Consider the following 25,993-nt stretch of genomic DNA (forward strand, 5'->3'; position numbering starts at 1 on the left):
GAATGGAGGAAATGCTGTATAAACAACATTTTCTCATTCTGCCTAGCAACTAGTGACGCTGATCTCTGCTCCATGTGATTGGAGCAGAGATCAGTGTACACTAAATGAAAGCCCAACCCCCCCACAGTTAGTAACACACCCCTAGGAACACTTAACCCCTACACTGCCACCCACAGGTTAACCCTTTCACTGCCAGTGTCATTTACACAGGAATCACTGCATTTATATAGCAGTGATTGCTGTATAAATGACAATGGTCCCAAAAATGTGTCAAAAATGTCCGATGGGTCCCCGACAATGTCGCAGTCACAATAAAAATTGCAGATCGCCGCCATTACTAGTAAAAAAAAAAATAATAAAAAATTATTAATAAAAATGCTATAAAACTATCCCTATTTTGTAAACGCTATAACTTTTGAGCAAACCAATCAATAATCGCTTATTGCGATTTTTTTTACCAAAAATATGTAGAAGAATACGTATCGGCCTAAATTGAGGGAAAAAATGTTTTTTTATATATTTTTGGGGGATATTTATTATAACAAAAAGTAAAAAATAATGCGTTTTTTTCAAAATTGTCGCTCTATTTTTGTTTATAGCGCAAAAAATAAAAACCGCAGGGGTGATCAAATACCACCAAAAGAAAGCTCTATTTGTGGGAAAAAAAGGACGTCAATTTTGTTTGGGAGCCACGTCGCACGACCGCGCAATTGTCAGTTAAAGCGACGCAGTGCCGAATCGCAAAAAGTGGTCTGGTCTTTGACCAGCAAATTGGTCCGGTCTGAAAGTGGTTAACTAGCTAACACCTCTTCTATCTCTTCTAAAATTGCAGAGATAAAATTATAACAGCTGATCAGATGGCACTATACACTGGCTGTTCTTCATATAGTTTTCGCAGACACTTTTGATCTATGCTGGAGGTGAAGTGGTGATAAAGCCACACATGCCCATATCTGGTGGCAGTGCCCACTCATTAGCCCCTATTGGTCTGCTATTCTACACTGGCTAAAAGTGATACGAGGTTCAGCTGTTAATGATCCATGGGTTGTATTTATTGTACAGGCGAACCAGTGGGCCACCATAAAAAGTCCGTAACCCCAAACCTTCTGAATGCGGCAAAGTCACTCATACCCAGATTCTGGAAACAAGCTGCCATAACGACTATACGTCAATGGGTACAAGTCGTGGATCTTATTTACCATATGGAAGAGCTTGCATATGAATTTAGAGATCGGGCTGCTATCTTCAATAAAATTTGGTCATGCTGGTTCGCCTTTACACTTTCTTCTGCGTATGGAGATATTATGTCCCAGCCTGAGTAATGTATCTCAATATAAATTATCTATGTTGGTTTCTGCTTGAGCCAGCTCCCATATCCAAGAAGGAGGCATTGACGAGAAAAGAACCAGCTGCGGGAAGATGGCACTCTGCTTTAAAGCAGAGGTCTGCCCACCCCTGCAAAAATTAAAAGCCAGCAACTACACATACTGCAGCTACTGACTTTTGATAATATCACACTCACCTGTCCTGGAGTCCAGCAATGTCGGCACCACAACTGAGGTTTCCATCAGCTGTCAGGTGCTGCCGCCACCATTGCCAATAAGGGAACCCAGTTGTGAAGCATTACAGCTTCACGCCGGGTGCCTAATGTACATGTGCGAGGCACCACTGCGCTCTCCTACTGGCCCAGCAGTGGGGGGAGGAGGGAGGTAAGCTACTGACGTAAATTGCCGCGGCCCGGTCTCCCTGAAGTGGGGACAGTATCCGCCTGCCCCTCCCCCCGAAAGGCACCAAAGGTCCTTTTAAACAGACTTGCTGGCTGGATCACCAGATGTAAAAAGAAGAAAGCCTAAAAAGGAAACAAATGCAGTCTCCACATTGAAGAATTGGTAAGATGCAATATAATAAAAGGTTTGCTTTTGGGTTTAATACCACTTGAAGACCAGATCTGCGGTCATGAGACCCTCCAGCCATTACCCAACCAGTCTGGAATGCAGTCCTAGTTATCTGGCAACAATCATCTCTTCTGACCTCGTATTCGTAGCATGGACAGGACATGTGGCTTTTGGGTTTAATACTTCAAGACACAACTTTTCTTTGGTCCATATTAGCTTCTTTACACTTCCAGAACGCTCTGTACCAGGCTCCCCAAACAATAAGGCTAGTTCTAACAAGCCCATTTATGTCAGTTTCACTTTCAACCACAGCTTCTTACTGCCAAACCCATGACAGTTTTGGTTGCTTTCAGCCAATAAGACATCTCAGAGTATCCAGTTGACCTGCATACATGGCGCTTTAGACTAGAAGTACCCGAACTATCTTTTAATGAACAGATCTAAGCAGACTGCTGAGGCTTCATAAAGATAACAACCCTCAGAAAAGCCCCAGAGACTTGCCTCTTCTAACCTGCTCAATCGTGAACCTACAAGCTCTCCTTAAACCACAGCTACTAATAGCAGCAATGTAATAAAACCTCGTAACATTCCAAGGATGCAATACAGCACAAAATAATAAAAACAGAGAAAGTAATAAAGTTCCAGCACATATACTTGTGGTCAGGACCTGAGCTTTATACGCTTTGTCGCGTCCAACAGACGCCGAGCACAACAATCCGCAACCACTTTAAATGGCTTAAATCTTCTTCATCTCAACACGTTAAGCTGACGCCGTCTGCCAAGCCAGAGATTTCAGACACCAACATTCAAAAATAACAGAGGCATCTGTGCGGCACAATGTGTTCATCTGTGCGGACCAGAATAAAGCTTTGTTTACTGGAGATTAAGAGGAACCATTAAAGAAGCACTCCGGCAAAGGAAACCTGCACAGAAAGAAATATGGTATGGTCACTGCTGGCCTCAGTTTGGAAATATCATTGGATGTGTTTTTGCAAGCTAGTAACCATGCTATAATAAAAATTGAAGTCCAGGCATTTTTTTTATGAGAGATCAAATGTAATATACAGTACAGTGGGGAAATTATATGATCCCCTGCAGATTTTGTAAGTTTGCCCACTTGCAAAGAAATGAAGGGTCTATAATTTTATCAAAGGTGTATTTAAAATGATAGAGACAGAATAACAAACAAAAATCCATAAAAAAACACGATACAAAAGGTAATAAATGGATTTGCAGTGCAGCGAGTGTGCTCATGTGGTACACAGATTCGTCCTGTCAATTTAAAGTGGTTGTAAACCCTTACAAACCACTTTGACCTACAGGTAAGCCTAGATTAAGGCTTACCTGTAGGTCCAAGAAATATCTCCTAAACCTACATGGTTTAGGAAATATTTACCTGAAGACAGCCACCGCTGTCTACGGCGCATGCGCCGTAGACAGCGGCGCGCAGACGCACTGGGTAAAGCACAGATTACGGCGATATGCTGAGAGTGCGCATGTGCGGGAGTGACGTCATCGCTGCTCTGGCGAATCACAGTGCCGGAGCAGCGAGACTCACAGAGACCCACCAAGAAGGACGCTTGGAACTACAGGGGACAGCAGTGACATTGCTGGCTCCTGTCAGGTAAGTGACACATAATGGGCTACTATGCGATGCATAGTAGTCCATTATGCTTTACCTTTGCAGGGAATCAAAGAGGAAGTAACACCCATCATAGTTTACTTCCTCTTTAAAAAGGTGCTCCAAATGACAACTTATGTGCATAAGAGACACCTGTCCACAGAATCTCTTTTTTCCATTCAAACCCACCAACATAGGCAAGACCAAAGAGCTGTCGATGTTTGTCAGGGACAAGATTGTGGACCTGCACAAGGCTGGAATGGTCTACAAGAGTGTTTCTCAACTCCAGGCCTCAAGGCGCCCCAACAGGTCATGTTTTCAGTATTTCCATTATTTTGCAAAGGTGATTTGATCAGTTTCACTGCCTTAGTAATTATCACAGCCTTTTCATCTGAAGGAAATCCTGAAAACATGACCTGTTGGTGCGCCTTGAGGACTGGAGTTGAATAACACTGGTCTAGAAGACCATCAGCAAGAAGCCTGGTGAGAAGGAGTCAACGGTTGGAGAAATTATTCGCAAATGGAGGAAAAAATAACCAATCACCCTCGGTCTGGAGCTCCATGCAAGATTTTGCCTCATGGGGTAAGGATGATCATGAATCAAGTGAGGATTCAGCCCAGAACTACACCGGAGGAGCTTAAGAATGATCTCAAGGCAGTTGGGACCACAGTCACCAAACAATCCAATACCAAACAATACACCGCCATGGATTGAAATCCTGCAGTGCCCGCAAGGGCACTGAAGTCTGAAGTTTGCCAATGAACATCTAAATGATTTAGCGAAAGATTGGGAGAAAGTGCTGTGGTCAGATGAGGCCCAAATTGAGAACCTTTTTTCCCCTCAGCTAGAACACTGAAGATGGGTCGTGGATGGGTCTCCCAGCATGACAATGACCCAAAACATACCTCCAAAAAATAAAATAAAAAGGAGTGGCTCAAGAAACACATTAAGGTCATGAGTGGCCTGGCCAGTCCCCAGACCTTAATCCAAAAGAACATTTATTGAGGGAGCTGAAACGTCAAGCGACAGCCAAAAAACCTTAAGGATTTAGAGAACATCTGTAAATAAGTGGACCAAAATCCCTCCTGAGATGTGTGCAAAGCTGGTCACCAACTACAAGAAACGTCTTACCTCTGTGCTTGCCAAAAAGGGTTTCCCCACCAAGTACCAAGCCATGTTTTGCTTGGGGATCAAATACTTATTTTATTCACTGAACTGCAACTTATTTTATAACATTTGTTTTATGTGTTTTTTCTGGATTTTTGGTTGATATTCTGTCTCTATCATTTAAGATACATCTAGGAAAAAAAAAAATTATAGCCCCTTAATTTCTTTGCAAGTGGGCAAACTTACAAAAATCTGCAGGGGACCAAATAATTATTTCCCCCACTGTAAAAGGTGGATCACTAGTTAGGGTCTATTCATACCAGCCACTGCCTTACAAAAGGCAGTGGCTCATGTGGGATGGGAAGCAGCAAAATAACAGCAGTGCAAATGTGGCCAATTGCGATGTACAGCTCTGTCCACCTTATTTTTAAATTAACGCTACTGAAACGTCACACAGTAACACTCATTCCTATTGGCTACCGCCCCTTACAGCAGCGTCCCCATCAGGAGTCGCGTTCAAAGTCGCCCCTTACACCAGGGCCCCCGTTCAAAGTCGCCCCTTACATCAGGGCCCCCATCCAAGTATTCCCTTACATCAGGGCCTGAATTAAAAACAGGCACCAATAGCTGCATGCCAGATAAAATCTCGTAGCAGGCCTCATTATATATAACGACCTCAAACACACTTTCAAGATGACCACTGCCTTGCTAAAGAAGCTGAGGGTAAAGGTGATGGACTGGCCAAGCATGTCTCCAGACCTAAACCCTATTGAGCATCTGTGGGGCATCCTCAAATGGAGGGTGGAGGAGTGCAAGGTCTCCAACATCCACCAGCTCTGTGATGTCATCATGGAGGAGTGGAAGAGGACTCCAGTGACAACCTGTGAAGCTCTGGTGAACTCCATGACCAAGAGGGTTAAGGCAGTGCTGGAAAATAATGGTGGCCACACAAAATATTGACACTTTGGGCCCAATTTGGACATTTTCACTTAGGGTTGTACTCACTTTTGTTGCCAGCGGTTTAGACATTAATGGCTGTTAAGTTATTTTGAGGGGACAGCAAATTTACACTGTTATACAAGCTGTACACTCACTACATTTAGACTTTACATTGTAGCAAAGTGACATTTCTTTTGTCTTGTCACATGAAGAGTTATAATATTTACAAAAATGTGAGTGGTGTACTCACTTTTTGCGTATGTGTGTAGATATAGGTATCTATAGCTCACAATACTCACATATCCATATACACACACTTTCTATTTTAAATGAACTTTGCTGAAATGTCACATTAACATTCATTTCTATTGGCTGCCACACGGTGCATCAGGGTCCCCATCAGAGCTGCCCCTTACATCCGGGTCCCCTTCAAAGTCAAACTTAAGAGATGAGAAAAAAAAGGGGATTATAATGCAGCCGGTCACTTCACAGCAATTTAAGAAAAGTACTTTGGTTAGTGGTTTTCAGCAGTCTTTGGCTATTTCCAGCTATTCCTTACTGATGCAAGTCACCCCTTACATCAGGGTCCCCATCAGCCTTGCCCCTTACATCAGGGTCCCCTTCAAAGTTGCCCCTTAAATCAGAGTCGCCCCTTACATCAGCATCCCCAAAGTCACCACTTACATCAGGGTTTTCAGCTGAGTAGTCCCTTACATCAGGGCCTTGATTAGAAACAGGCACCAATAGCTGCAGACCAGATAACATCTTGTAGCAAGCCAATTTTTTTAATTTAAAAGTTTTATTTTTTTCTTTGCCACAACAGACCAGACTTGCCCAGATCTCTGGATCAATTAGAAGTGCATTTCTAGCCTTTTACATGTTTATTGAAGCTTTATTTTTTTTTTTTATTTTTTTTATTATAGCCAATGGAACTTTATAGGTTAAAAAAAAAAATCAGTTGCAGAAATTTGTGAAAATGCTCAAACTATGAGGCTTTTGCCTCAAAAGTTGGTTGAATTGGACGTTTTTTGGAGCATCAAGCATCTGAGTGCTCATATGAATAGCCACCATTAAAATCCATGGGAATTTGGATGTTGGGTGTTTTGGAGCTTCGACCTACAAAATGCTAAAAGGTGTGAATGGGGACTTCCTGAACAAGAAGAACGTCTTGCCACCTGCACAGCTCATGTGCATAGGTGTGAACAGGGTCCAAGAAGTTTTTGAACCGTATAGAAGATGGGTTTGAAAAAAAATAAAAATAAAGAAATCAGACAAAAAAGTGAGTTTCTCTTTAACAGTCTTTGGACTAGGAAAACACAGAAGAGAAGAGCAGATGAAGGACTGCGCCGTGTTCACCTTGACATGGATGACAGCGGCAGAGCCATCGCAGGGGGAAGCCTGTCAACAGACGCAACGAAGCGTGGAAGAGAGTCATGTCACCCCCGCACATACCGCGCTCAGAGACAGAACCAGACAAGATACAGAAGTTCAGAACATCACATCTCTGTGAAAGGTTAAAGAAAGATCCAGAACCGCAACGACTTTATTAAAAGACATTCACCACAGTTCCTTAACCACCTGTCTACCACTGCATTTTTTTTTTCCATGCACACATTAATCAGCATTTTTGCTAGAAAAGTATTATGAAAGCCTAAGCCATTATTTCCTGAAAGCAGAGGCCCTGTAGAATAAATGGTGGTGGTTGCAGTTTTTGTACGTCACACAATAATTGCGCCACCGATCAGAACCATATTTTCTCTAAATTAATTTTAGTGCGCAAATAGCAAATTAAATGGCGAATTTTTGGTATAAGATACGGGGTTGCGTAAACAGGTATCAAAGACTTCAGAGGTGGGCATATCTGTGAATTAGTGAGAAAATACGGTGCCACAAATTGTCCACATTTTAAATGCCTTTACAAGTGTTTAGTTTGGCATTTACCAGTAACTATGGTCCTAGAATTATTGCTCTCACTGCGACGGGGGGGGGGGGTTTGCTGTGCCAAGGAAGGGGGTAGGTGCATATTTACTGTACTGGAAAAGTAATTGGAGGCTGGCATACAAGCCCAGTCAGCTGAAAAAAAACTCAATACCAAGTTCTTGGCAGCAGCAGCTATGAGCTTGTTTTACCCCATTTGACAGCCAGGAGGCTTGAAAATGTGCCCTGGAACACAAGGTGTTAAATTGGACTTATTTAACTACTTGAACGCCAGAAAGGTTAACTGTCCTTCATTACCAGGCTATTTTTTTGCAAAAAGGCACTGCGTTACTTTGAGAACCATGCGTAACCAAATAAAATGTATTTCTTTTTCTCCCATAAACTGTGCTTCTTTGGATCATATTTGATCACCTTTGTAGTTATTTTTTGTGCTATAAAAAAAAAAAAGTTTACTTTCTGCTATAAAACAAAACAAAAAAAAAAAAAAAAAAAGTATAAAATCGTAATTTCTTGATCAATTTATGCCAATATGTATTCTGCTACATATTTTAGGTTAAGAAAAACCCCAATAGGTGTATATTGATTGATTTGCGAAAACGTTATAGCGTCCAAAAATTATGGGATATATTTATGGAATTTTTTATTCATTTATTTTAATTTTTTTTCACTAGTAATGGCAGCGATTAGTGAATTATAGCAGGACTGCGATATTACGAACAAATTGGACACAGAACCAGCGACACCAATACAGTGATTAGTGCTAAAAATATGCACCATTACTGTACTGATACTGGGTTAAATGTGACGTGTGGCAAACATGCGTTACTGTGAGCTCTGTGGTGTTTTTACTAAGCAATGTGCTTTTCTGTCATAAGAGCCCTATTGTTTACCTACACAAGTCTCTCTCTGGGAACGTTCAAAGCCAATCGGTGGGTGCCAGTGACCAATCAGCGGCCGGAACCCGGTCCATGCTGGAGCCAATCGCAGCACAGCTGGGCCAGTGTGGGCGTTCCCTAGCCCAGCACGCTGATCACGTACTAGGTAGCAGCCAGCAGATTTAAATATACTAACACTCCCATTCTTCCCCCCCCCCCCTTAGACTGACAATGCTGTTGTCCAAAGGTGCCCCAAAAGATTCCAAACCCAGAAGATCAACTGCACCAAAAAAAACGGAGCTCCGGGATCTGGACATCTGCTGGGGCATAAGTGATTTTGTATTATGAGAATCACTTTCACCGCTCTTAAAAAAAAATACTTTAGGCTCTTTTGAAAGATGCAACATTCAGTTAACATCATCTCCTCCATCTTTTCCACTTACACTGAAAATTAGACTAAGATCTCCCTCGATCCATGAATATTCATGTGATGTTCAACCAGAAGCAAGGGGCAGAAAAACATAATGCTGGAACATCATTTATAAACAAGCAAAACGTGTGATTTATTCCAGACTTGTCCTCATTAACCGGCTCTCAGCAGAATTTCTGACCTCAGCAAGAGAGGCCAAAAATCAGCCATGGCAAACATGTACTAAACACCAGAGTATGAATTGCTTTAAGCAAAGTATCAAATGTTCATATTTGAATATTTTACCATTTCCCAGTGTGCCATTATTACAACCATTGAACAACTTGTGTGCCAGCAAATAGCACATCATAGGGTACTTGTTTTTTCACCTTCAGACTTCAAATCAGCCCCAAATCTGGGGGTCCCCTCCTTAAAGAGGAAGTAAAGGCAGTTAAAAAAAAAAAGGAACACGCAAGGCAAAGGCATAATGAGCTAGTATGCATAGCATTACTAGCTCATTATGAATAACTTACCCGAGAACGAAGCCCCCGAAGCGGTCCTCCGTCTTCATGTCCGCCGCTGCCATGGATCCCAGAGCGACTTCCGGGTCTCGCTGCTCCGGTGCTGTGATTCACCGGAGCAGCGATGACATAACTCCCGCGCATGCGCACGGGAGCCGACACTCGCGGCATATCTCCGCGATCTGCGGCCTGCCCGGTGCGCCTGCACGCCGCTGTCTACGGTGCATTCACCGTAGACAGCGGTGGCTGTCTTTTTGTAAATATCTCCTAAACGGTGATAGGAGTCATTCATATCATCTTACCCACAAGAGTTAGGCCCCTTTCAGGAAAATAGCTTTAAATTGCTGACTCGCTGGTACAGGGTTCCAGCCGCATTTGCGAAAATGTACCCAACGGCTTCTGCTGCCTGCTGGAGGGAATGCGGGCTTCGAGGCACCTTCCTACATGTATGGTGGGAGTGCCCAAGGCTCCGGCCCTTCTGGCAGGATGTCAGGGCCCAGATAAGTTATTTTAGATATTGACATGCGGGATTCCCCTATGGAGTTCTTGCGTCATGTGCCATCCACTCTTAGCCGCTATCGTAAATCGAATCTACCACACCTCCTGAACGCTGCTTGGCATCTAGTCCCCATTCATTGGAAGCCGTGCCATGTTCCGGGGTGACCTGACTGGGTGCAACAGGTTAATACTATTATGGAGGTGGAGAAGTGGATGGCAAAGTGCAGGGACAAATGATAAATTTTACAATACATGGGCCACTTGGACAAAAATGACACCTCTACCACGGTACAGACTCCGAATACTGCTCCCTCTGGGCCTGCAGATTAATGCACTGTCTTTGAAGATGAGACCAACATGCCGAGAACCCTTAAGCTCCCCATGGCAAATACAAATTTCTACCCACAGTCGTGCCGATTGTTCGCTTGGTAAATGCTCCCAATTGTTTTTCCTTTATCGCCTCTTTTTATCCTTTCCTCCCCTCATTTCATTTAAGGTTGTGAAGGGCATGACGCTCACTGCGCTGTCTCCGATATGCGGAAACAGAATCCGGTGTTGATACCATGGTTTAAATACATACACGCCCCCTTTGTTGTTGGGTATAAGTTGATAATATCATAAGATGTTGGCTACTGATGGTATCCTAGGTCCCTTTGCACTTGTGGTCGGATTCCCGCCCCCAACCCTCTATGTACCCTCCCTTGTTCTTGTACTTATCGTCTCATAATAAAAAAAATATATGTTATATTGAAAAATAAAATAAAGATTATACAAAAAAAATAATCAGCTCCAAATTTCCACACCTTCAGACTTCAAAACAGCCCCAAATTTGTGCACCATCACTCTTTAGATCACCACAATTTCTGCACCTTCATTCTTTAGATCAGCCCAAGTTCTGCACCTTCATTCTTTAGATCAGCCCAAGTTCTGCACCTTCATTCTTTAGATCAGCCCAAGTTCTGCACCTTCATTCTTTAGATCAGCCCAAGTTCTGCACCTTCAGACCTCAGATCAGCCTCAGTTTCTGTACATTCACACCTCCCAGCCAAAATTTCTGTACCTTCAAACCAACCCCCCTTTCTTCCTTTCACACCTCAGATCAGAGGAAACCAACTCCTCTCCTCCTTGCATCTAGCCAGCCCTGCTGGAACCAATTGCCAATTCCACTCCCTTCCACTAGTAGGCCTCACTCCCTTAATATAGTCCAAAAAGGGGGCAGGTGCTGATAACCAAGACTGGCAGAAAAAGGGTAAGGGAGGGGGCCCTTAAAGGAAACAGACTCAATTATATATAGTTATCCTGAAGGTATGTGGAAGACTAGAAGAAGGTTCTGTAGTCTGATGAGCTCAAAATGTATATTAGCTTACAAGCTAAATGCCATGTTTGGCATAAGCCGATCACTGCACATTGCCATGAATAAAACATTGCTACTGTGAAGCATGGAGGTGGTAGACTCATACTTCTTTGTAGAAAGCTCTGGAAAGGCTTGTAAGAGCAGAATATAGCAAAATACAGGGAAATCTGGGAGAAAAACCACTAAGATTCAAAATAAGTAAAAACAACTTTGTAAAAGGAACTGTATATACTGTATGTTTTTGTAATAACAGCCCCGTGTATACATGTCCACAGTGTCTTGAAAAAATAATTCATACCCCTTGAAATTTCCCACATTGTGTCATGTTACAACCAAAAACGTAAACATACTTTATTGGGATTTTATGTGATAGACCAACACAATGTGGCACATAATTGTGAAGTGAAAGGAAATGATAAAGGTTTTTCAATTTTTTTTTACAAATCAATATGTGAAAAGTGCGGGGTACATTTGTATTCAGCCCCCGAGTCAATACTTAGTAGAACCACCTTTTGTTGCAATTACAACTGCAAGTCTTTTTGGGGATGTCTCTACCAGATTTGCACATCTAGGAGTGACCTTTTTGCCCATTTTTCTTCTTTGCAAAATAACTCAAGCTCTGTCAGATTGGATGGAGAGTATCTGAACAGCATTATTTAAGTCTTGCCACAGATGCTCAATTGGATTTAAGTGGATGTTGAACGGGCCATTCTAATACCCGAATATGCTTTGATCTAAACCATTCCATTGTACCTCTGGCTGTATGTTTAGGGTCGTTGTCCTGCTGGAAGGTGAACCTCCGCCCCAGTCTCAAGTCTTTTGCAAACTAACAGGTTTTCTTCTAAGATTGCCCTGTATTTGGCTCCATCCATCTTCCCACCAACTCTGACCAGCTTCCCTGTCCCCGCTGCAGAAAAGCATCCCCACAATATGCTGCCGCCACCACGTTTCACGGTGAGGATGGTGCGTTCACGGTGATGTGCAGCGTTAGTTTTCCACCATACATACATTTTCTTTTAAGCCAAAAAGTTCAATTTTGGTCTCATCTGAACAGAGCACCTTCTTCCACGTTTGCTGTGTTTCCCACATGGCTTCTTGCAAACGTGACTTATGGCTTTCTTTCAATTCTTCTTGCTACTCTTCCATAAAGGTAAGATTTGTGGAGAGCACGACTAATAGTCATCCTGTGGACAGATTCTCCCACCTGAGCTGTGGATCTCTGTAGCTCCTCCAGAGTTACCATGGGCCTCTTGGCTGCTTCTCTGATGAATGCTCTCCTTGCCCGGCCTGTCAGTTTAGGTGGACGGCCATGTCTTGGTAGGTTTGCAGTTGTGGCATACTCCTTTTCATTCATATGGATGATGGATTGAACATTGCTCTGTGAGATGTTCAAAGCTTGGGATTTTTTTTTTTTTTTTTTTTTTTTATAACCTAACCCCGCTTTAAAACTTCTCCACAACGTTATCCCTGACCTGTCTGGTGGGTTCCTTGGCCTTCATAATACTGTTTGTTCACTGAGGTTCTCCTCTGAGGGCTTCACAGAACAGCTGTACTTATACCGAGATTACATTACACACAGGTGGACTCCATTTACTAATTAGGTGATTTCTGACGGCAATTGGTTCCACTATAAAAATAGATGGTGGTGCGCTCCAAAAAAAGAAAGTGCTAAAATACAGTGACAATATCAATTCAAGTAATGCACATACTGATATATATAAATCAAATGCATTTACATATATCAGTATGTGCATTACTTGTATTGATATTGTCACTGTATTTTAGCACTTTATTTGTGGAGCGCACCACCATTATTGATTTTTTTGTATATACTTTACTGTGGGTAGTGTTTGACCCTCAGTGTTTTTGCTGCACCATAGGAATTTCTATACTATTCAATTCTCCATATTAGCACGGGAATATTCACTTCTCCAATTGGTTCCACTAGATTTTAGTTAGGGGTATCAGAGTAAAGGGGGCCGAATACAAATGCATGCCACACTTTTCAGATATTTGTAAAAAAAAAAAAAAAAAATTGAAAACCATTTATCATTTTCCTTTCACTTCACAATTATGTGCCACTTTGTGTTGGTCTATCACATAAAATCCCCCAAAAAAATATTTATGTTTTTTGGTTATTTCATGACAAAATGTGGAAAATTTCAAGGGACTGTGTAGAATATCTATATACACATACATACACATCTTTATAAAATCAGCCCGGTCCACATGCATACAAAAAAGCTGACGTGGGCAATACTTTGTGCTGCTCTAGTCACTTTGTCAGTTCATGGAATTTCCAGTAACCAAGTCTCCAGCTACAGTCCATGAATCGCTCTCCCCTGTTATGGGCTATACTGTCTTGACAAGCGATTCGTTCACTTTAGCATCATTATTCTCCTAGCAGACGTGAAGGATAGTGGGAAACGTGAAGCAGAAAACAAGACACATTGATAAATAACTGAGCTACTCCACTGCCTGCAGTTCCACTTTCCCCTAGGGAGACATAAATCTGCTCTTCCATGAATTAGACACAATGTACCTGAAATACAATAATACATTCAGTAGATCACTTTTTTTCCCCAGAAATAAAGCTCTTTTGGTGGTATTTGATCACCTCTGGTTTTTTTCCCCTATAAAAAGATTGACAATATTGAAAAAAAAAAAAAAAGTATATATATATATATATATATATATATATATATATATATATATTTTTTTTTTACTGCTATAAAGCACATCCAATAAAAAAACAATTTCTTTATGAATTTAGGCCAATATGTATTCTTCTACATATTTTTGGTAAAAAAAAAAAAAATCCCAATAAGCGTATATTGATTGGTTTGCACAAAGCGTCTACAAACTGTGATATTTATTACTACATTTTTTTTTTTTTTTTTAACGGCGGTGATCAGCGATTTTCAGCAGGACTGACATTGCTATGGACAAATTGGGCACCGATACACAGTGATCGGTGCTAAAAAAAAATTGCACTGGTGGTCAAATGCTCACTTGTGAGCTTAGCAAATACCCACCTAATTGCAAAGATTTTCAGATGTTGTGTTTCCCCCACTTGTGTACCATTGTCTATACAGAGCTTGCGAGGATCGTTTGCTGCCCTGCACAGTGCCCTGGTTATTTTTACTCTTTTTAAAACATTAACAAAAAACAACAAACAGAAAACAATGCACCGTCACTGTATAAATGACACTTGAAGGGAAAAGGGTTAATACACGGGGCGATCAACGGGCTAAGTGTGCTCCGAGGGAGTGCTTTCTAATGGTGTGGGGAATACTGTGACTGGAGGAAAGTAGAGATCTGTGTTTTGGCTTAGCAGAAACACAAGTTCTCCATTTTCCCCTCTGGCAGAATAGCAATCTGCCTTGTTTACAATTTTAGAGTAAAAGTGTAGTTACCTTTTAACAGGTTAATTTTTTTTCTTTTGGTTTATGTTGGAATTGAACAAGAAGTAATGTTATATATCTAAAGTTCTTCACATTTGTTTGTACAACCGAACTCAGCCATATTGATATTTGCAGTCCCACATGTTTAAAAGGTATAGAGGAATGTGGCACCAAACAGAATCTGCATAGCAAAGGAGATATCTTCAGCCCACCTGGTGTGCACGAAGCTTCAAAGAGATTGATGACTAAGAAGGCCCAGGGCACATCGACTGCAATACTGTCCACAGAAGCCAAGTATGGCAGGACAGTCAGTAATATAAGGAGGGCTGTCATGTGAACACTGATTGGTCCAAAGCAAATGGGACTGGCAGTAGGATGCGGTTTGGATGGTGTGTGTTTATCAAAAAGGAATTCATCAAAGAGAGCTGTCTCTCTGCTTGCTGCAAGAGCCTGCCATGTGGTGATTCGGCCTACTCTGGGTGATGGCTCCGGCCTAAACCTCATGGTGAAGGCCCTCTCCTGGTCTGAGCCTAGCCGATGCAGCAAAGCCTCATGGAGGACCGTATGATAAGTATCTTTCATATTCTTGTATTATATGTTCTGATTGTAAGCTTTGTGATATTGTAATGTCCTTTTAATACTTTATGTTAGCTTTCCTAATTTCTTGGAAAATAAATAAGAAGTGTTTTACTAGCAGCAAGGTGTGTGTTTTCATAAGTAACTTTATATCAGTGTGCCTAGTAGGGTTTTATAAACTAGATAACTATGGGAAGAGACAAGGTAATAATAGTTTGTAGAGCACAGAATGTCCTTCAGTTTAGCATAGTTTTCAGTATTTTTTGGAGACCATTAGCAGTTCCATCAGCCCAATAAACCATAAATTTCCTTCTCTCTCCCACTGCTCCATTTAGCTGGCAGGAGTGAAGAAAAAAACCTAATACTTCTGGGTATGACGGTGTATGTAACAGCCCTGGTGCCTGGGGATTGGTCTAATGCTATCCCATGACAGTGTTGACCAATGACTGCTAGCCATTGTAGTAAGAAGAGGCGATGTCCTATCATATTGTGTTCCCCCATCGGCTAGTGTCCGCTGTGTACTGCGCAGTACACAGCACACACAGATTCCGAAAATAGCCGAAGATGAACGGCACCTGCGCCGTGAGTCCAGGTTCTAGCCCCCCCATCCGAGTGGACATAGAGTTAGAATATAAAAGAACTGAGCGCAGCGAGGCCATGCCCGAAGCGTAGCGAGCCCGCGAGGGGCTCCCTAATATCGGCAGCCCTATGTCCACTTGGATGGTGGGGCTAGCACCTCCACTCACGGCGCAAGCGCCGTTCATCTTCGGAGATTTTCCGAAGATCCTTCTGCTCCGTACTGCGCAGTACGGGGTGGACAGTATCCGATGGCCGGACTGAATATGCCAGAACACCAGCAACAATGTAATCCTTGAAGTGTCGTTTATTGGTACATCAGAGTGACAATAAACTGACTCGTTTCGGCAATAGCCTTAAGGCTATTGCCGAAACGTGTCAGATTTATTGTTTTATTGTCACTCTGATGTACCAATAAATGACACCAAGGATTACAGTGTTGCCGGCTCTTCTTACTACTGTTGCATTGGAGTGTGTTGGGATACATTGAGCCTTGGCACCTGTGAGTGGACCTGGTGTATGGATTGAGTTGTCCCTGCAAAGACAGCCTTTACCTTTCTTCTTTTCCATACTGCTAGCCATTGACCGCATTATGCTGCTACTCAAACGAGGCTGTGTATGGTGCTTAAAAGTGTACAGATCGGGAGATGGGAGGAAGATTTTTGGAGTACTTCTGGGTATGGAGGTGCATGTGACAGCCCTGTGGTGCTTGGTCTAGTGCCCTCCCATGGGGCGGGGAGACAGTTTGCAGGCTTGTGCAAGCTCCAGCCACAGCAACACATGCTGGTGAGAAATTATTTTTGGGTTCTCACTTGAACATGCAAGAACCTGGTGTATTTACCATAGACAAAAAATAAAAAAAAGCCTTCACTGATGTCTGCCGTTTTATAAGCATAAAAAAAGTGATAGGAGCATTGGCTCTTCCACCAGGGTAGAAAACATTTACAAAACCACAGCAGCAAATGTGTTGGAGTGTCAAGTGTGTATAATACATTGGACATAGCAATGTACCGAAATGTTTAATGAACTCTTAGAAAAGAATGCACTTTATAAATATTTTAACCAGAGTCTGATCTTACAGATACCCAAGAACCATGTGTAAGGGAGTGTGAGGTTTACCAGACCCTGTAGACAATTTTGCATGAGATATACAGAATAGGAGATACTGATAAAATCTTCCACCTACTTTGGACTGGGCTTGCAGCAGATGTGGACGAGGTCAGCCACTAGAAAAGAACAGTGTTTAGCTCTTGGGAGATAGGAAATCAGCAGATAGGAAATCAGCTATGACTTATATGCTTTTATCTAGAGGTCACCTGTAGGAAATTCAATTTTCTAAAGACTGCTCCTGCTACAGACTATGAAGGTAGAGAGCTCAGGACGACAATATTAAGCACAATTTTAGACAAATAATTTTTTTTTTTTATATATAAAAGCCCATGGTGTGTGAACACACAGACTGCACCCAATGCAAAAAAAAAAAAAAAAAAGAGAGACATAAAACGTGCACAGGGTGTACACATGGTCCTCCTTGAAGAGAAGGGACCCTTGCCTTGATCCTCCAGGGTGTTAGGATCCAGACGGGCACTGGGGTACTTCTCATGGTCCATCTGGCTGAAACCAGACGAACCTTGTTCTCTGGGAGGTCTGCTGAAACAGACCAACCCAAGTACTAGGTGGGGCTCCCCCAAAGGGAGACTCCATGAGAGAGGGCAAATCCAGGCGGCCATATCCACCCCCCTCCAAAGTCTTTCAGGGCAGGCCGAGGACCTACACCCTACTCCTCAAATATGAAATGTGTACAATACCCAACAATCAAAGACAAAAAGTGACAAACATAAAAAGGTGGGGAAAGGGGAATGGCCCACCCTAAGGCCAGAAATAAAAATTCCTCTGGTCCTGACCAAAAGGCCCGGCCCAAGAAGCAGGTGCGGAAAAAAGTGTGATGGTGTAGTGGTCAAGGTGCCAGTAAAACTCAAAGTGCCCCTACTCACAGTGAGTAATTGGAACTCCCCGGACTACCACTCAAGGGGCACATACACTACGGGCTTCTTTCAGGACTCAACGTTCGGCCAGACCTGTGCATCTCCATCCCTTTCAGGAGGTAACCCTTGCGGCTTTCTCTAAAGGAGACCTATTAACTGCCCGCAGTTCGTCGAGCGGTCCGTTTCGGCTCTCCACGATACTGACCATCCAGTTTATCATTACAGTGGATTTGCATAGCCACCGTCATGCCTAACCCACAGTCATAGGCTAGGGAAAGTAGCACAGCGCCTCCACTGGTGACTGACAAGAACAGATACTACACTTGATCTTAGCCAAAGGGCTGAGAATATATGGGAGTCATCTTACCTGCGAAAGAATTAGAATTTGTCCATCCAGACCTCAGATTCACACAGTTTTGTCAACTTCTTGAAACTCCACAAGGTGAGATCTTGCATGGAGCCCCAGACTGAGGGAGATTTACAGTTATATTGTTTCTCTTCCATTTGCTTATAATCGCACCAACTGTTGTCGCCCACTCACCAAGCTGCTTGGCGATGGTCTTGTAGCCCATGCCAGCCTTGTGTAGGTCTACAATCTTCTCCCTGACATCCTTGGACAGCTCTTTAGTTTTGGCCATGGTGGAGAGCTTGCAATCTGATTGCCTCTGTGGACAGGTGTCTTATATAGGTAACAAGCTGAAATTAGGAGCACTCCCTTTAAGAGTGCTCCTAAACTTAGCTTGTTACCTGTGTAGACGACACCTGGGAGCCAGAAATCTTGCCGATTGTTAAGGGATCAAATACTTATGTCACTCATTAAAATGCAAATCAATTTATAACTTTAAAATGCCTTTTTCTGGATATTTTTTGTTCTGTCTCTCGCTGTTAAAATAAACCTACCATTAAAATTATAGACTGATCATTTGTCAGTGGGCAAACATACAAGATCAGCAGGGGATCAAATACTTTTTTGCTCACTGTAGCACAGCCCTAGCCCTGTCTGGTGGGGGAGAAGACCTGATTTTTCTCTACCGCAACATGAAGGCTGGTCATACATGGGTTGAATTTCAAAAATCTCATCTAAAAATTTTCATTAGAAATCTGCACAATTAGTGGGTGGCAGCAGCAAGAGCTGATTTTCGTGTGGCCTATGAATTTGAGTGATCGGGCATGTTGAAAAATTTTTGAAAAACTATTTTCTAATCAATGATGGGAAAATTGGGTGAGAAGTGTAAATCGAAAAAGAAATGCGCATGAGTACAAGAAAATTACGGGAAAGAAAATAGGATTCCCGGCCATGAAAATTCTTTTCTGTAGCAACAGGAGGCAAAACGGAAGGCTTGGTTGGTTGAATTGTGAAATCAATGGTGGCACCATCGGATCACAAAACTCACAAAATTTCTGATTTTCAAAAGAAAATTCTTTCGAAAATTTGACCATGTATGGCCAGCCTTCAGCTACGGGCACACTAAAGCCCCGTACACACGAGAGGACTTATGTCCGACAGACTTCCAAAGGAGTTCCGCCGGAGTTCTGGCGGAGTTCTGGCGGACTTTTCGACCGAACGGACTTGGACACACACCATCACACCAAACTCCGACGGAGTCGAACGTGATGACGTACGACTGGATTTGAATAAGGAAGTTCATAGCCAGTAGCCAATAGCTGCCCTAGCGTCGGTTTTAGTCCGTCGGAGTAGCATACACACGAGCGGATTTTTCTAAGGGGACCGGGTCCGGCGGAGTTCCGTCGGGAAAATTTGAAGCATGTTCCATATTCTAAAGTCCGTCAGACTTTGGTGAATCAAAAGTCCGTTGCAGCCCACACACGATCGAATAGTCTGACGGACTCGGTCTGACGGACTTTGGATGTTGAAAAGTCCGCTCGTGTGTACGCGGCTTAAATGTTCCCTAGAAGCCTTTTTTCTGGCAGCAGAAAATGCTTGCTTTCCCCACACTATGCAGGAGTGAGATCAGGAGGTGCTTGCTGGGTAGCCAGCTGCACCATATCCCAGAAGAAAGTCCAACCAGGCTTCAGATGCCCACACTAATGGATGCTTACAGGATTGAGATGAGACTGTGTTCCTTGTAAATCCAATGTGACCAATGATTGGATATGCAGCTTATGCCAATTTATATAGCATAAGCTGCGACTATCACAGAATGCAAAGTTCAGAAACGGGTTACGTACAGAGGTCATGTGCACCAGTTTTGCAATGCTATATTTAAGGTGCCATTACCAGCATGCAAAACTAAACTAAACTAGAGTACAGTTTTGGGCAGACCCTGGGCTAAAAATTCATGCAGCCTCAGCCAATCCCTGGTTGAGAGTGACCAGCAGGGTGCTGAGGCGTGCATAGTCTACAGCCAAGAGTAGCAGGTTCCTTTTCCCTGGTGGAGAGAGACCCAGTCTGGGAGGAGCCATCAGCCCTCCTGGGCTATCTGTTGAGGCCTGCAGGAGGTTGTTGGAGGCCCTGGCTCAATAAGAGCTGGAGGCCTAAAGCGTGGAGAACAGTTGAGAGACTGCTGAGGATCTGGCCTGAAAAATCATGGAGTAGGTTCTGTCCAATACTGGAAAAAGACATCCATGTATACAGGAACACTGAGTAGAGGCCAGAAGTTCAGATACCCTAGAGACTGAGGCTGCTTTAACACTTTTCGCCAACCAAATGGGTTTTATTGAGAAAATAAGTTCACGGAAGCAATAACAGTGACACTAATTCAGGACAATTAGTACACATGACACAAAGTCACCATAAGCATCGTGACAATAAGAGGACAATTCAAGAGTAAAAGGGATATCACTGCATACATCCTCAATAAAATCCCATCTATGATAAGGTCAGTAGGACTAAGGCCCAGGGTGTTCAACCAAAAGCCCCAAATCTTTTCAAATTTACCTGGGCAGCCCCTGTGCCAGTAAATGAAGAGTTTCAATCTGAGCATACTACTTATGCTTTTCACTCTGGGTTCCTGAGATTTCCAATGAATAGGGATAAGTCTATGGGCCTGGATTAGGGCTTTAGTAATGGCTTGCAGTATAGAGAAAAACAAAAAAAAGGGGGCCTAAACCCACAGCCCGGGAATGAAAAATTGACAATATAGTTACAGATTCGTCCATCAGACGGGGTACATCCACAACTGGTCAATATCAGCAAACAACAGCACAGAGGGGAACCAGCTGGGCCACCCCAATCGATTTTATAAGGAGGACCAACCACGGTGTACAAATATAGAAAAACTATTGGAAAATGAAGCAAAATTCGGCATAAAGTATATCCAAATGGACAATGCCCCCCAGACACCCCCAAGTTAAAACAATATGACAACTTTGCCACAAAAGTCGCCAGTGTCAAGGACTCGCACTACAGACCACGACTCTTGGCAAACCTGCTTAGTGGCTCTCAAGGCTATAAAACAGAGCTGGGGCTCAGGGGCATAAATGCCCACATTCGGACTGTATACAAGTGAAAGCGCTGTAGTGGACAGAGCAGTCTCCTGGAATCAGTGTATAGCTCAAGATGGGGATAATCTAAAGCCAGTATATTAGACACTATGTGCAGTTTTCCCTGGGCAGGGGTTGGATCGATAACTAGAGGGAGCCGACACGAGGTGCTGGGGATAGTACAGCCATCCATCCCAATGTGCAGCATTCAGTCAAAGATCATATATGAATAATGGAAGTCCAGTAGGGCCCTATAAGAAACTTTTACTGGATGGCAGCAACTTTAGAATATATAGCTGGAAAGGTGTCCCAATGACACACTGCCTGATACTACCACAGCCAGCTTAGATAGCGGGTGACATCAGTTTCTCTGGCCGCGCTCTAAAGAGACAGTGGAGAATATTCAAAGCCCAAAGTCCTGTTCGGTAACTCAACACATTGTCCACAGAGCTCAGCGTATGTAACAATTAGAAGACTACCCGGAGGCTCTCCGCAGTACTATGGTGATGGCTTACTATCATGTCAATGATCTCTGGAGCAGCGGATGTTAATCAGGTTAAATGCTACCTTTTTGCTGTCGTTCCGGAGAAACACATCTGTCTAGAGACCCTCTGAAGCTTTGATTACCATATAGGATCTATAGGCTTGTGATATGCCTCCCTTCTATCCACTTCGTCATATTGTGTTACTTTTACAACTACTGCTTAATTGGGGATTAATATTGTGGACCAGTCACTTACTTGATGACACTTTTCTGCTATATCCGGCATAATCCTGGATACTTACCTACCCAGTTGCCAACTCCTGTGTGATGGTTGCAATAATGTATGCCCAAGCTCCTGAAGAATCGTGTATACAAGCTTAACATGTAGAGCCGAGCTACTACACACTATGATCAACTCACACCAAGCCCGATAGAATATTTGTTACCTCAACAAGGACATCGTCGTGATCATTCAGGATTACATTCCATTGATGTATGGGTTGTGTACTGTAATAGTATCTAGGCATTTTTTTCTACACCAGAGGCCTACCTGGAGAGGATAAATTGCTAATTCAAAGAGCACTTTGTTAAAGTTGCTTTAATCCTGGAGTATCCCTGTGAAGGAATTCCAGTACGGCAACTGGCGCATATAGATGCGCATAGCATTGCTCATAGAAATGAGCATAGGCGCAATGCTAATAGAAATTCGCATGGAGCATGCGCACAGTTTCTGGTACCAGACAGGCTATTTAAGGAATGATCTTACGCTTCAGCTTTCCTAAGCATAGCCTGACTTCTGTCGATGACTTGTTACTGACTTGATCCTAGATTCCGCTTGTACCTCTGCCCACCTGTTCCTGACTTTGGCTTCATTCCTGTCCACGCTTTCACCTACGCTCCTGTACCTCATTGTCCCCCTGCTACTAACCCCAGCTACCTCTGACCTTGCTCCTGCTTCCGACTTGGCTTCATACCACTTTTGAGTGCCTGCTTTGGCTGTCCTTCATAACTGCTTCAGTCATCGCAGTGCGTCCCTGCCTTAAGCCTGCTGAGAGCGTCGACAAGCCATGCTTCCAAAACCTGCAGTACATGCAGCGTGCCCCTTTAACCTCGGCTGATCCAGCATCACATCTGCTCCTAGCCTGATGTCTTGCCCAACTTCTCAAGCCTGCATCTCCTGCTGCAAGTTCTGCTATCTACATCTGCCAGCAATCGTGTGACTCCTGTCCCTTGGCACCATCTGTTCCACCTTCAGTGGGGCCTAGGCTGGAGATACAAGAGAGGCCAACCTCATCAATTCAGTCTCCTACCAGGAACATGACAATTCCCAAGGCTCAACCTATCCAAGTTTTCCTGAGCAATAAATCTCAAAGACACACTTTCTGCCTGGTTATTTGCAGTACATCCAAAAAAGGGAATAGAACCTGGGATAATACAGCCAGCCCGGTTAGGGGGTTGCGCTATACTAATACTATAATCTTTGGACTCTACAAGTATTGGTAAGGCAATCCTATTGTCTTCTTCACCCAATTTTCTCAGAGGTACATAGACATACCAAACTTAATGAGGGCATCGTTACCAGGGCTAGCTATGTCTATTAAAACGCATCTTTCTCAACATGAGACTTTAAAGGAAAATGCTTGGCTGAAGGAAAAGAAACCTTGCAGTGAGCACATCCCCTGCTCCAAAATAATACCATATAATATAGACCTATTCAATATAAATTACAGTCTCACTATAAAGGCAACAAGAGAAGTAGTTTATAATCCAGGGAAAAAATGACTTTAGTAAGGCAGGAACAGATGCTGCACAGCACAATGACTTTCTAATCAAAGAAAATGAATGCAACAGCACCAAAAACAGAAGAAAAATCCTCAGAATTACAGTGATCTTTCCGGCTCAGCAGCACATTTCTTGTAATTAGTGGGTTGAATAGCGGGATCCTGAGCCTAGCCCCTCCATCGAGAGCTCACAGATGTCACGGTACGCCAATCTGCACAGTTATCTGCTGACAGTAAACTGAGGTCTACATTAAAAACAGTTTTTTAACCATTGGGAGGTTTTAACGCCAACTGTTAAAGTGGACCTATCATACATTGTGTTAGATGCATGCTTAGTAATGTGTAACATTTTACCTCTGTAGCGCCGGCTCCTGAAGAGCACATGCTATGTGTTTTTTCAATTTTAATTTCACCTTTAAACCGCAGTTTGGTTTGGGTTTAATTGTTCTGAATTTTGACCTCATCAGTCTGGCAGGACTGCAGGGTGTTCTGCCTGGCAATGGGTGGCACTGTCACCTTTGGCACGTATTGAACCAGTCTAGTTGGGTGCATTAAGGTTACTCTCTCTCGGAAACCAGCCCAGTGGGAGTGTCGCTCTTGCTGCGTCTGCTGGGAGAAGGAACTTAAGGTGCGGATGTCACGTGTTTTGGGGTTCCAGTCCAGATGTTCTGACTGCATGGTCCAGGTCCTCCTGACCAGCCCCCAGGACTTCCATGGCCTGGGGTGCGGATCCACCTGACTTTACGTCTCGGGGCTGGCTAGCCCGAGGCAAGGAAACTGAAGGAGGGATTCGAAGGTAGTCCGGTGCCGTCTCGGTTAGTGGAGAGGCCCAGCAACTGTGAAGGTATCCAGGGGAGGACTCTTCGTGAGAAGGCCACGCAAAGTTTGGCTTCTCAACAAGAGCCTGGAGAAGCTGAAGGACCTAAGCGAATCCAATCTCGTGTGGTATCGCTGGACCGGCTGTGAGATACTGGTACCACACGAGTGTTCTACAAGCTTTCAAGTTTCCCTCACGTGTTCTATAGCAAAGTCGGTGGCAGAGACTTGTTCTTGACTCAAACACCCTGTTGGCTGCTAGGCCTGGTGAGAGAAGGACTATCCAATTAGGGTGAGGATCCAGTTGTGAATGGTCATTCTCTGGATTTACTGAAGTGAGAGATTTTGTTTCATACTGCGTTTGATAATAAGCGTACCTGGACTTTTCACCTAAACCCTCTAATCCTATGCTGAAAGACTTAACTATTTTTCGCAAATAAAAATCCCTTTAAATGGATCTGGTGTCAGTCTCCGCAGTTTTTGGGCCAACTACCTCGGGAAACCCCTAGATGCATACGAGGTGAAGAAGGCAACGGTAAGCCCAACAAATTCAGTCGCTCCTTCGGGGGGCAGTGCTACACCTCTTACACAGATCATAGTGCCCCCCACACCCAACATTCTTCTCTCCAGAAGGAGGGTGCCATCTTTCTTCAAGCATCATCTGGCATCACCAACTACTTCCTGAACTGAGATGTCACATGACAATTATGTAAATCCTGGTGGAGTTTTTTTTTTTTTTTTAACAAAAAAAGATTATATATTACTGCTGTACATTGTCACATCAAAAATGTATGCAGTAGAGCTACAAAGTTACTGAAAGGTCAACGCTTGATCAAATATTTATTTTTTTCTATTGATTAAGAAAAAGCCCTGGCTAGGTCTACCTAGGTAAATGTCACATGGACCTGCATGTGCCTTCTGGCATTAAAGACCACTTACCACCTATTGTTTTCAATCTTTTACTGAAAATAAACAATGTTTTCCCTTTAAAAACAGGCTACAGACTGCAGCTAATCTGCATAACCAAGTCTATTACGGCTTTAAAAAAAAAAAAAAAGAAAAGTGCCCAATTTCCGCTACACTATCTCGAGTCTAATGACCTTTAAACGAATTACTCGGTTAACAACAAGACAGACTGGGACAGTGTGCGGTCTCTTTAGCCAAAGATGCTTTAAAAAGCTTCTTTTTGTCTGTTATCGAAGGGAAAGTTTATTTTTAATTAAAAGCCATTTGAACAATCACCTCACTTCAAACTGTGAACACTGCAGATCCACAGACTACAGCAAAGCCCCAGCCAGCCAATAAATAATTAGCAGAATGCGCTGAGTCAGGAGAACAGCGCAACTTTGGGCAGAGGAGACGACCTGCCAGAAATTTAGGAGCAGTGAGGGAAAAAAAAAAAAATATATAATTAAATAAAAACAGGCTGCATAAGCATGTCTAAAGCTATTGTAGAGAAAAAAATAAAAATCAGTGTAAGGGAAAGGCGTTCTTGATATTCAGTCATCGGCACATTTATATAGTAGCATATTTATGATGTAGAAGCATAGAACCATAGAAAAAAGTGATGGTAGGAAAAAGGCAAATTGTCCATCAAAGTCTTTATTTTTTCCTTTTTGTTTGAGATCTAGGATTGCCCCAAACGTTTACATTCACGTACTGTTGACTGACTCCCTACCTCTGTTAGAAGTCTGTTTCAAGCATCAACTACTTCTCCAGTAAAAAAAAAAAAAAACACTCTAAAGCAGCGATGGTGAACCGCTGGCATG

The 25,993-nt window shown here is 43.0% G+C and overlaps 1 protein-coding gene and 1 pseudogene across 7 annotated transcripts in view; both read right to left on the reverse strand.

The window, feature by feature from the left end:
- The window catches only part of GDPD5 (glycerophosphodiester phosphodiesterase domain containing 5), a 333,808-nt gene that overhangs the window by 102,213 nt on the left and 205,602 nt on the right, over window positions 1-25,993 (reverse strand). The window lies entirely within an intron of this gene.
- Window positions 17,963-18,052, reverse strand: LOC143928555 (U2 spliceosomal RNA; annotated as a pseudogene).

Source organism: Lithobates pipiens, unplaced genomic scaffold (genome assembly GCF_037356315.1).
Source record: "Lithobates pipiens isolate NorthernLeopardFrog02 unplaced genomic scaffold, aLitPip1_a1.2 Scaffold_23, whole genome shotgun sequence".
NCBI lineage: Eukaryota > Metazoa > Chordata > Amphibia > Anura > Ranidae > Lithobates > Lithobates pipiens.